Here is a 13,132-nt window from a genome sequence, read left to right as displayed (position 1 = left end):
GACTTTGTGTTTTCATGTAGCATTTCCCACTTCACATGGATTTTCTTCTGAAAAGTGATGGATGCCACCTATGAGAGACCAAGCTCCTCAAGTACAGGAACCAAGCCTCCGTGCTCTTTGGTTCCCCAGGACCTGGCACTGTACCTGGCTTGTGACAGCCACTCTGAAAATGTTGATAGAGTAAATACAAGTATTTCTCAGGCACACATTTCTTTCTCTATTTAAGCATCTTGACAATGGATATATTTGAGCCAGTTTTTGTAAATGTTATGCCCTTTTCACCATCAGCATAGGCATATTACCATTTTTTTTTTTGCTTACAGATTTATATTTGGGGGAAATTTATTAATTTAGAAATTACATTATTGAGTTTAAAGGAAATTTCTACTATCTGCTAAAGAAAATCTAATGGACTTTGAGGAAAATTTGTATTGTTTTTTGAAAAGCATAAGAAGATACCATTTATTATTTATAGTAATATATACATCATCAATATGGCTTTATCTAAGCAATGTGATACTTGATGATTATTACTGGCAAACTGCTGCTAGTTTACATGCATGGCTCTTGAATGAGAAAGCCCTATTCTAATTATAGTTTCAAAAACATCATCAGTGTTCTTGGGTTAAACAGATTTTATTCTGTAACTTTTGAGAATGAAAAATGTGATTGCCTTCATAGTAGGCTTGAGATATCTATCACAATGTAAATATGTTTCAGACTATGAAAATGTTCACATTATTGAAAATATAGAACACCATATAGCAGTGAACATAATACCCTAAAAACTGCATAGTACCAAGAAATCATGTCTGATTTTATTAACACCTATCTTTACCTAAAAGCTGTTTGTTTTTTTAAATCGTGGGATTTTAAAAATATTTTATAATGTAAATGAATAGTTGGGAATGGGATACACAGGGTGGGCGAAAGTAGATTTACAGTTATATGTATTGAATATAATATAGTAATCTATACTAATAATAGAGGAATATGCAAATTGGTCAGGATGCCATCACATAATGACCAATCAGAATGGGGGCGGGGCCGCAGCAGAGAGCTCTCAGCATGCTTGCACCAGGGGTCCAAAGGGCGCAGAGAGGAAGGGAGAGCAAATATGCAGTTAGGGGGATCAGGCCAGGAGAGCAGATAGGCAGTTAGGGGGATCAGGCCGGGAGGGAAGAGCAGTTAGGGGGATCAGGCCAGCAGGAGAGAGCAGTTAGGGCCATCAGGCCAGCAAAGGAGTAGTTAGGGGCATCAGGCAGGCAGGCAGGTGAGTGGTTAGGAGCCAGTGGTTCCGGATTGTGAAAGGGATCCTGGATTGGAGATGGTGCAGGCCGGGCTGAGGGGACCGCCTCTGCCCCCTCCCCCATGCATGAATTTCATGCACCGGGCCTCTAGTTAATAAATAATAATACAAGAATAAACTCTGTTTCATGTACTCACAACTGTAAACCTACTTGTGTCCCACCCTATAAAGACTGAGGATGAGGAATAATATTTGAATTTACGCTCTGATCTTAGAATCATGGAGTCCTTATCTGCAGATTAGTGATGAGGCCAATAAAGTTAACTTGACAAAATACACTCTACTCCCAAGTGGCCAGACTAGAATCCAAAAGTCTGGACTCACAGCCCAATGTTGGTTTCATTACACCAAGTAGATTCTTAAATTAAAAAAAAAAATTAAACTCTCAGAAACCACAACCCCAATAAACAAGATTACCATTACTGCCTTTATCCTGGAACACCTAGGAGAGAATACATACTTTTTGGAGCCCTGGTAAAACAAGTCACAAGTGCTGGGCTGATGTGAGTGTACCAGCATGGCCACACTTATCAGTGCACACACATCATGGTGGAGGTGGGGCAGAGAGAATAATGGCGTGCATGTATATTTGCTGGCCTGGGAGCTTCTTGGCATTCCCTCTTCAAACACATACATCGATTATTTAGCAAGGCCAGATGGCAGGCTTAAACAGCTGACAACAGTCATGCCCTATAGTGCCCCCAAAGAGTGCATGCCATTTATAAGCCATGCTGGAATTCTCTGTTGTTGGGATGATGGAAGTGGATATAACCAAAAGCAAATGTTTTATGTCAGGAGGAAAGGGGTCAGGCGTACAGCTGGAGCAGAAAACCTTGGCTGCTTTCTGCCAGCTCAGCAGTGTTTCTGCTGTTCATCACACTGAGTGGTAGAAAGTGAGTGGTAGAAAGTGTGGCTGTGTTCTCTACGGACCTTAGGGTCACAGTGGTGGGGAGTGTATTTCTGCCATTCAGACTCCAAAGTCTTTGGAATTTTTAATCCTTTTGTACTAAGAGTTGGTGACATTTTATTTAAACTCTGAGATGGAGGGAGATAAAAAGTTCAGTAAGCACGTCCATAGAGTGAATTGAGTGAAAAGCTACCTCAGTTTTTTTTTCAGCACTTCAAGAATACCTATTAATGTGAGCTGATTGATATGTTAACTAGCTTGGTTTTTGGTGATTATTTCACAATGTCGTATACCTTAAATATATATAATTTTCATTTGTTAATTATACCTCAATGAAGCTGGGTGGAAAATAGCTTTTATACTCAACTATTGTATGAACTGTAGATCAGATCTACCCAAATCTTCCCTTGGCTATCCTTGGTTATTCAGTAGCTTATCTGACTAAATAATCTTTTCACTACCTGAAATGCATTTTTTAAAAATTTATTCAGACTAAACATTGTCAGAATTGACTAATAGTCAGAATTGGATTTTACCACATCTACTTTAATGGTTGAAGTGAAAAAATAATGAGTGATATGTTTCACTTGAATTTGTCCAATGTTAAAACTTTTGCTAGTCAGAGTCATCTGTTTTCCCCATGGCTGTTTTGTAGTTTACAATCCAGTTTAGCAGTTATCCTGCTTTGCTGGCATCCCTGCACATTGTAATGTACAGACAAAGGGAGCTGAGTTAGCAGGCTCAGATAAAACCATCCAGGAACCTTGCTTCAAGTTCTCACAAACTGCCCAACAGGGGAAAGAACTGGGGCCCTCCTAGGGCAGTGGCTGGCAAAGTGTCCCCAAGTGATCCTTACAGCAGACAAGATTAAGGGGAATGACAAAGAGGCTACTCCCCAGGGCCACACTAAAATGCCTTGCTACTGGCTTTAGGTGGGTCTGACTACTTTTTTTAATTTTCTAAAGAAGAGTGTTTTGGACTGGTGCTGTTTTCCCCAAGATGACTGAACATATATTTAAACAGCTTGCTTTTCAATCTTCGGAGCTATATACATTTCCACTTGACAGCTTTATCTAGTCCAAAGTCAAAACATCAAGATTTATGCCTGAGAAGAATTTGACATTGAGTGGTTTTGGATGCTCATAGAAGTATGTTTTCTACTCAAGCTGCTATGTAATCTGCTGAATTCCCCCATATTTTGAAGGACAAAGTCTAAGTTTGGAAGGGCGGTGAAGCTGTGGTTAAACACTTTTCATTACGATTCTATTTTGGCTTGTGAAATATTACTTCATGAAACCTATTAATCTGACCTTGTTTTTATGCTTGAAGATTCAGTTGTTCAATGTAATACAGATTTTCACATTGGTTTTTTTAAGAGTTGGAATTCATTAATATTAATTAATACTTATTGTGCTGTGTCCCCAGGGGGCATATGTGGAACTCTGTATGAGAATTGTGTGGCAGTTTCACATACTTTTCTTAAATATCTTATAATATAGATATTTTTAGTCCAAACCTAGGAGAGAAACTCCAAAACACATTTATAGAAAAATATAAAATCAATGGACTGGAAGTCATGCCATCTCCTCTGAGGACTTGGTCAACAGTTTGTCCTCTCTTTTCCAAATCATCAGCTTCTTCCTTTTCACCATCCCTGCTCAGAGAGTCAGTAATGCAAGGTGGTTAACAGCATGGGGTTTGGAAATATCTACATTGGGGTTCAAACTTCTGTTCTGGAACTTTCTGGCTATGAAATCTCAATTATTTTACTGCAAAATAAGGAAAATAAAAGTACCTACTTTTTTGGTTATCTCATATAATTTTCAAGAACCCAGCACAATAGTCTGTGCCCAGAAGGAATGTAGTAAAGTTTTGAGGATTAAATGCAATAATGACATGCATAGGATGATAGCTAGCAAATGAATACCTTATAAATATTAGCTATCATTATTATTATTAGGTACTTACATTTGGATGTCACTTGCATACCTTGAACTCAATATATTTGAAACTGAATTTGACTTTTCCCCAAATTTGGACCCTTTATTACAGTTCTGGTTAGGGACTAAATGGAGGCTTAGATAAACATTACTTTCCTTTCATCCATCTCTATACTCAGTGCGTCTAAGACTAATTTATCTCACCTTATCTTCTGAACATCCCTTAAGCCATCACTGCTCTTTCCACAACAACAGCATTTCTTTGTTTCAGGCCTGCCACATATCTATCAAAGTGTTCTTAAACACAAACCTCATTTTTTAGCTGCCAGCCTCATTTGCCCATGTGTAGCCTGGCGTTCAAGGCTACCCATGATCTGATGCTGCTTCTCTCTCTCCAACTTCATCTCTGCGTTTAGGCTCTCTCCACACTGCCCACTCTCACCTAGCACTGAAATCTCTACTTCAGCTGCAATAAGCACTGATTTCATCAAACATGCCATCCTATCTTCTATCTCTGTGGCTTATCTGTAGCTTATACATGCCAATTCCCTTCCCTCGAATACCCTACTCATCACCTCTTCCTGTGTCTTACCCATGAAATTGTATTTATCCTTAAAGATCCAGCTCAAGTCTCTCCTCCTCTACCATTGTTATTTTTATCAATATCCCACCTATACTTATTAATTGAATTTAGTTGACCATATTGCATTGTCATGTGTTAACTTCTACATGTATTTCCTACTGTATTTTGAACCCTTTGATCCAGCAAAGATTGGATTATTTTTATATTCCCAGAGCCAGGCACAGTGCCTGGCACTCAAATATTGGTTGTTGAGGGAATGCGTGAACCATGTACAGCAGGTGTACCTTTCCCGAATTGTCTAATTACTATTATTTCTTTAGTTTTTAATTTTTAAATTATTTTTATTTTTTGTTAATCCTTACCCAAGGATATTTTTCCATTGATATTTAGGGAGAGTGGAAAAGAGAAGGAAAGACAGAGAGAAACATCGATGTGAGAGAAACACATCGATGGTTGTCTTCTGCACATGCCCTGGCCAGGGCTCGTGCTGGGGAGGAGCCTGCAACCAAGTTACGTGCCCTTGACCAGAATCAAACCCGGACCCTTTGGTCCACAGGCTGACACTCTATCCACTGAGCCGAACCGGCTAGGTCACTATTATTTCTTTAATTGCTAGCCAACCTACACCTCCTGCACACCCAGAACTGTTTTTACAATTGTATTGAGGCATTGTGTACTTTTTCCTTCTCCACTGATGGACTTTATTAGGAATAGCCCTACAAAATTCACAGTTAGATGTTATTTCAAATGATGTTTATTGCATTGCTCAGTGTCCCTTTTCTAAGAAACCACAGGAGAAACTTTTTCCAAGTCTCTGTACCTGAAATAGCTGCCTTTTTTCCTGATCAATATGTGTTCTTTCATGTTACAAACTCTTCTATTTCTGTAAGCTTCAGGACCAAACTGAAGATGTCACCGCATTCATGTTGCATACTTATCTCAACTGGATGCGTTTTTTTTTCTGACCCTCATTTGTCATTATCTTTAATTTTTCTACTTTATGGTCCTATTCGATTGTCTGCCCTTTTTTGTGAGCTGCCTCTATTTTAGAACAAGACAGATTGTACAGTTTATTCTTAGGTACGTAAAGGAAAGTGGAAAGTAAGGTAAGATGAAGATGATAACATGTGTACCTGTGACTAAGAGAGGAGGGAACAGAGGAGAACTCTGGGACATTAGAATTGTCTAACAACGATTCTAGGATTAATGTCTTGCTGAGCTTATTAGTACCCAATCAACTAACATTTTTTGAGCAACTATGTGTTAGGCATAGGGGTACAGGGGTACAGAGATATACAAAATGGAGCCTCTAGTCACAGGAACTCATAGTATAATCAACTCTAATTCCCACTCTGGCCTTTAGGATTGAGACATAGAGAGGATACCATTTCCCAAAAGGGACCTCTTCCCCAGCCAACAGGAAATGAACTCTCATAGAGTATAGATAAGCTTTCATGGCAAATGCCTCAATCTACGGATGGCTTAAATGGCTAGAAGAATATTGCTCAGTCATAAACCAGTCGGGAGGCAGGTGGTCCAGGGGTGGAGTGGGTCTACTGTGTACAACATTTAGCTTCCATATGCAGGGGCCACGCCGGCTACTCCAGCACTCAGAGGTTCCTGCAACAGGAAGCATGCCCATGGGTCACTTCTCCTCACCTTCCTATGGACAGAACTTGATTCCTTTGTTACAGGAAGCTGCAGAGGACACAGAATATTCTAACTGGGGTCCCCAATCCAGTTAAAATAAAGAAGGAGAGAATAGGTGTCAGTAGACCGCTAGCAAATTTCTGCTAACATTAGCAACAAGGTTTCTTCTTGTAGTAGTAGTATTGTTGTTGTTGTTGTTGTTAATATTTGATGATGACAATCTTGATTTTCCTTCCCATCTCTGAATGTTATTTAAAAGCCATGTATATATGCTTAGGCTATAGTTCAATTTATATTTGCACTCCCTCTCTTCTGCTTCAACTGTGAACTTCATCTCTTCAAGTTCTCAGAGGTCTAAGATTGAAAAAAGATTGCTACACAGTAATATTTTAAAAAATAACAACTCACCAGCAAGTCAGGTGGTATATTTTGTATTCTTATTTTCTCACTAAAAACTTTTACTTATATCATGGGCAAATTTTTGAAATATGTATGGATGTCTCCCCAGAAAAGATGAGGGCATGTGCATAGCAAAAAAAAAAAAAAATCATAAGTTTTAGTGTTTAAAATCTCATTATTGACAGCTCATAAAAGGATAAGTCTTATCTGAAAGAGTTCACTGTTCCCCATTTGTAGGTTATAAAGATATATTTTAGTTTTGCTCCTATTTCATTTATTTTATAAAGCAAGAGATGATAAGTTGTTATGTGACACAAATCAAATTGAGATGAGAAAAAAGGAGGGTGGGAAGTGGAAAAATACTTCCTAATATTGCTGGTTCTGTGTATAATTTAGCTGTCTTTAAATATTAAGTAATCTTTTATACTGAACATAAGTATATTCCAGAACACAGGGAGAACTATTTTCACTCTAAATTTATAACATTTTTAGAAGCTTAATTATCATACTTGAAGGTCAAATGGTGTTTTATTGCAATAAAATACAAAAAGTAATAAAGAAATTATTCCTGTGGAGATGAAAGTCTAGGTTCATAGCTCATTAAATGGTAACTTCATGGGCCATGTCTAATTTGTCATATTTATCTGTGGAAGTTTTATACATTTGAATTTCAAATTAGGTGAAGAGATACCTGAGGCAAAACTACCTAGGGTCTTTGAATGCTAAAACGATTCAGGAGATATAATTCCCATCACATAATACCTTTATTTGTGAGAAGTGTCTGTCTGGCTCAAAGCCTTCTCTTTTTTATTTTAAGTAATCAATAATATTAACACAAAGCTCACTAACCACTTCTTTAACTCGTTTTTCAGGCACCCCTTTTTATTTTTCTGCCCAACATATAGAAATCTTCATTCTTTGTACTGAATAAATTGTTGAACAAGTTGGCTGAAATATGTTTTGGAGTTACATGATTACTTAAAAGTTTTCTTCCAAAATGAGTCAGTTAAAAGAAAAATACTTTCATCAAAAGAACAACCTTTGGGGGAATTAAACACGACTTAATTCTTTCTAATGTGACCTCATGATCTTTAGGAAAACAGTTTTTGCCCACTGAGTATGATGTTGGCTGTAGGCTTGTTATATTTGGCCTTTATTAGGTTGAGGTATGCTTCCTCTATTCCCACTTTGCTGAGAGTTTTTATCATAAATCGATGCTGGATTTTATCAAATGCTTTTCCTGCATCTATTGATATGATCATGTGATTTTTATCCTTCATTATGTTTATGTGGTGTATCACATGTTTTGATTACTGAATATTGTACCAATCTTACATTCCTAGAATAAATCCCACTTGATCAGGTGTATAATCTTTTTACTGTATTGCTGGATCAGGTTTGCTAATATTTTATTGAAGATTTTAGTATCTAAGTTCATCAGGATTATTGGCCTATAATTTTCTTTCTTTGTAGTGTCTTTATCTGGTTTAGAATTAGGATAATCCTGGCCTCGTAAAATGAGCTTGGAAGTCTTCCCTCCTCTTGAATTGTTTTGATTAGTTTGAGGAGGTAGGTGGTAGTCCTTTTTTTGAATGTTTGCTAAAATTTGCCTGTGAAGCCATTCGGTCCAGGAATTTTGTTTGCTGGGAATTTTTTATTACTGCTTTGATTTCAATAGTTTCAATTGGTCTATACAGATTTTCTTATTCAGTTTTGGAAGATTTGTATGTTTCTAGAAATTTATCCATTTTGGCCAGATTGTCTTTGTTGGCATATGGTTGTTCATAGTATTTTGTTATAATCCTTTGCATTTCTGTGATACAATGTGCAGATGATGTTTCATTGAGTTGTATACTTGAAACTGGTATGGTTTTGTGAACTAATGTCATCCCAATAAATTCAATTTAAAAATAAATAAAGATAATGCAATCTCATGAGATACTAGTGAGCTCAACTTCTGAAAGAGCATAAACACAGAAATGCTTTTTCAAATATGAAGTTTTTCTTTACTTTCAGCATGTAATTTGTCTCTTGGACAAATTGAATTGATGATGGGAAGAATTTAATATTGAGAAACCATATAATGGTCCATGTTTATGATATTTACTAAAAACACCCAAATATTTAATCTATAATAATAAAAGCATAATATGCAAATTGACCGAACGACTGAACAGTGGAATGACTGTCCCGACAACCTTCTGGATGAAGTCGGGGCTGCAGGGCCGAGGCAGCCGGGGCTGCGAAGGCCTATTCTTGCACGAATTTTGTGTATCATACACACATAATGTCTATTATACAGTGATTAAGAAAAGCACAACTGTGAGCTCCAGGATCCAAATGAAATCATAGAAGCTATTATGGAATTGGAGGTGTTTGCTCCCTGTTTCAGTTTACAGAAACTTTCAGATCTTTAATTTATATCTGCAAAGCTCAGCTACTATTTTTTTGTCAATGTCATACAGGCAAATTATTAACTACATATAGCCTGTGAGATGCTCTAGATCAAGCATGTCAAACTTGCAGCCCATGGGCCGCATGAGGCCCACAGGGAATATTTTTGAGGCCCAGCCAATATGTAAGAAATGTTTTAATAAAAATTGTGTAACTTAATTTTTACAATATCCTGTTATATATAATTATTAATAACAACCTACAATGTTCACTAATAACTGATTACTATAATCATGTTGCATTCGTTTCCCTTATGCGCCTTAAGCGCAGGCACACCATTTCTCTCCACTAATGCTAGCAACGAATATTTTAGCAGCTGATTGCCATGTCATTAGTCTTGTACTGACTTGTTTGGTGTCCGCAACAGGAAATATTTCCCTTTCGGAGAACAAGAAAAATAGGTTTATTTGCGTTACGCTTATTAATTTATGCAGTTATTCAGTGTCTGGTAAGTTAATGTTCAAGAAAAAATATTAATTTTTATTAAAATGTTCTATAAATTTTATGTTAATGATTACTCATTTATTTCAGCCCTTTGTATTCAGCATGTCTCTATCAAAATAAACCTACATTTCTATGAAAATTCAAGCTTTTGTTTTTTGTGGCCCACATAAACTTAAACCTTATTTATTTGGCCCATGTTAGCCTTTGAGTTTGACATGCTTGCTTTAGATGATAGAGAAAATGTAGTTAGTGAATGAAAGGTAATCTTCACTGGGTAACTCTGATGCCAAACAATGATAGATATTTAACATTTGTTGGGTTTAAAAGTTTGGAAAGGGATTGTTAAGTAGTTATCTATAATAATAAAAGCGTAATATGCTACTCAGACCAGATAGCCAAACAACCTTCCAGTTGTCCTTCTGGACAACCTTCTGGACGAAGCTGGGGCTGCAAGGGCTGAGGCAAGCCACCGCTGCTGTGAGGGCCAAGCCCCTTGCAAGAATTTTGTGCATCGGGCCTCTAGTTTTCATATAATGGTGGTCAGATTAACTCACACCGATTGGAAAATAATGAGCTATTAAAAAATATCTCAAATTCCCTGCCTCCCCCCCAAATAAAGATATCCCTTAGAAAGGGATCTGCAATTCTTGTGACTCTAGAGCCAGGACCAACACACAAGTGTGTTAACATGTATGGGCTAAGTGCTTTTTTCCATTTGCTCAAATGTCAGCACATTCTTTTTCTACTGTTATTTTAAACAAGTAGATACTATCCTTATTTAAAAAGACTAAGAAGCACATTTTTCTTAGAAAATGTTGCTACTGATGTTCAGTCGGCATGGCTCTGTGGTTGAGCATCGACCTAGGAACCAAGAGGTCACGGTTCAATTCCCGGTCAGGGCACATGCCTGGGTTGCGGGCTCGATCCCCAGTGGAGGGCGTGCAGAAGGCAGCCGATCCATGATGCTCTCTCATCATGGATGTTTCTCTCTCTCTCTTTCCCTCTCCCATCCTCTCTGAAATCAATAAAAATAAATTTAAATAAAGAGAAAATGTTGCTACTGAATCTACTTGTTTTCATGTTAGGCCTACTTAATCTTGTGATGTGAATTGCTTGTCTTCGTGTGAATTGTATCTCCTTACAATTGTTTCACATAATAATCATTTACCTTCACTACTCCTGGCATACTTGTCTTTATTAAATCTGCATTAGTATGGGTTTCTTGTATTCAGTCAAAGCAGTTCCAGTCTTTTTCTTATGATAGCTCAGGGAGTTTAGTAATTGCAAGAATAGCAGAGCTGAATAAAAAGGAAGCTCTACAAGGGATATATATTTTTAAAACAAATTTTGAAGTATCTTATAAAAACAGTGATTCAGAGAAACCAAGATGGCGGCATAGGTAAACACCTGAAATTGCTGCCTCGCACAACCACTTCAAAAATACAACTAAAAGACAAAACAGACATCATCCAGAACCACAGTAAGGCTGGCTGAGTGGAAATTCTACAACTAGAAGGAAAGAGAAAAGCACACTGAGGCTCAGAGGAGGTGCGGAAGGAAAGTGCAGAGATATGGAGGCGCACGCAGAAAGGGCTGGCAACTGAGGATGTGGTTGTCTTTTTCAAACAGGAGAGAGACACAAGCTCCCGACGGCCCTGACTCCAGTTCCAGGTGAGTCTCTGGGGACCCAGACTCATACAGGGAAAAACTGGACTGTCTGGCAGCGGGCAGAACTCGAGGGCGGCTTTCTCTCAGAGGTGCTTGCAGCGATTACCTCGGGACACTGAGACCCGGACCTCTTAGGGCAAGACTGAGGATCAGCCATAACTGTTTGCTCTGCCCTGTTGATTCCCTGAGACCCTGCCCCACCCAAGCTGTGGCAGAGGCTTTTGCATATGAATGCCCTGGCCCTTTGCAATCTGAAATTACCTAACAAATTGCAGCTGGGTCAGAGAGACCCAGATCATCCAAAAGAAGGCCCAAGGCCCCACAGCAGATTGCATTGCTTCACAGCTGGGCCTCATCTGGGCACCTCCAAATCCCAAACAAAGAAGAGGAATCTACAGATCTCTCTGTACCTCCTGCTAGGTAGCCTTAGAGATCCAAATGCCAGTGTACCCAGTGGTCAGAGTGGGACCATCCAGATTACAAATCCTCAGATCTATAAGGGACACACTCAGGGGGCAGACTCAGTGAGCACCAAAGCCCCACTGAAGCAAGTCTTACCACATAAGGGTGTCTCCAGCACAGAAGTTCTCCCACATAGACACAGCTAAATCTCACAGCTAATTGGCCTGGAGGTCAATTCCTCCCAGTGATACCAACTACAATCAAGGCTTAACTACAACAAGACTGTGCACACAGCCCTCAAAGGGGTGCACCAAGAGTGTCCATCTCAGGTAATTGGGGAGGCTGAGCCACTGGGCCCTATAGGACACCTAGCACAGAAAGCCACTCTATCAACACAGAAAAGCAGCCAAAATGCAGAGACAAAGAAACAGGTCACAAATGACAGAAATGGAGGAAAGCAAACTACTGGATATAGAGTTCAAAACCACTGTTTTAAGGTTTTTCAAGAATTTTCTAGAAACCGCTGATAAATTTAGTAAGACCCTCAATAAGTCTAGTGAGACCGCTGATATATTCAGTAAGACCCTCAATAAGTCTAGTGAGACCCTCAAGGATATGAAAAAGGACCAACTAGAAATTAAGCATACGCTGACTGAAAGAAAGGATATTATACAGAGATCCAACAGCAGACTAGAGGATCGCAAGAATCAAGTCAAAGATTTGCAGTACGAAGAAGTAAAAAACACCCAACTGGAAAAGCAAAAAGAAAAAAGGATCCAAAAATATGAAGATAGTGTAAGGAGCCTCTGGGACAACTTCAAGTGTACCAACATCCGAATTATGGGGGTGCCAGAAGAAGAGAGAGAGCAAGGTATTGAAAACCTATTTGGAGAAATAATTACAGAAAACTCCCCCTACCTGGTGAAAGAAATAGACTTACAAGTCCAGGAAGCGCAGAGAACCCCCAAAAAAAGGAATCCAAAGAGGACCGCACCAAGACACATCATAATTAAAATGCCAAGAGCAAAAGACAAATAGAGAATCTTAAAAGCAGCAAGAGAAAAAAGGTCAGTTACCTACAAGGGAGTACCCATACAATTGTCAGCTGATTTCTCAACATAAACTATGCAGACCAGAAGGGAGTGGCAAGAAATATTCAAAGTGATGAATAGCAAGAACCTACAACCAAGATTAGTCTACCCAGCAAAGCTATCATTCAGAATTGAAGGTCAGGTAAAGAGCTTCACAGATAAGAAAAAGCTAAAGGAGTTCATCATCACCAAACCAGTATTATATGAAATGCTGAAAGGCATTCTTTATAAAGAAAGTATGGCTGCTAACCATTCCACTGCTTGTAAGAGTTTACTGCTTAGTGG

At 38.5% G+C, this 13,132-nt stretch overlaps 1 protein-coding gene across 2 annotated transcripts in view; it reads left to right on the top strand.

Moving 5' to 3' along the window:
* The window catches only part of RELN (reelin), a 423,783-nt gene that overhangs the window by 164,915 nt on the left and 245,736 nt on the right, over positions 1-13,132 (top strand). The gene's annotated exons all lie outside the window — the stretch shown is intronic.

This window comes from Myotis yumanensis, unplaced genomic scaffold (genome assembly GCF_028538775.1).
Source record: "Myotis yumanensis isolate MYYU_CA2020_CCGP unplaced genomic scaffold, mMyoYum1.0.hap1 SCAF_9, whole genome shotgun sequence".
Taxonomy (NCBI): Eukaryota; Metazoa; Chordata; class Mammalia; order Chiroptera; family Vespertilionidae; genus Myotis; species Myotis yumanensis.
Note: the sequence above shows the minus strand (reverse complement) of the source record. Positions and strands in the feature narration are given on the sequence as shown.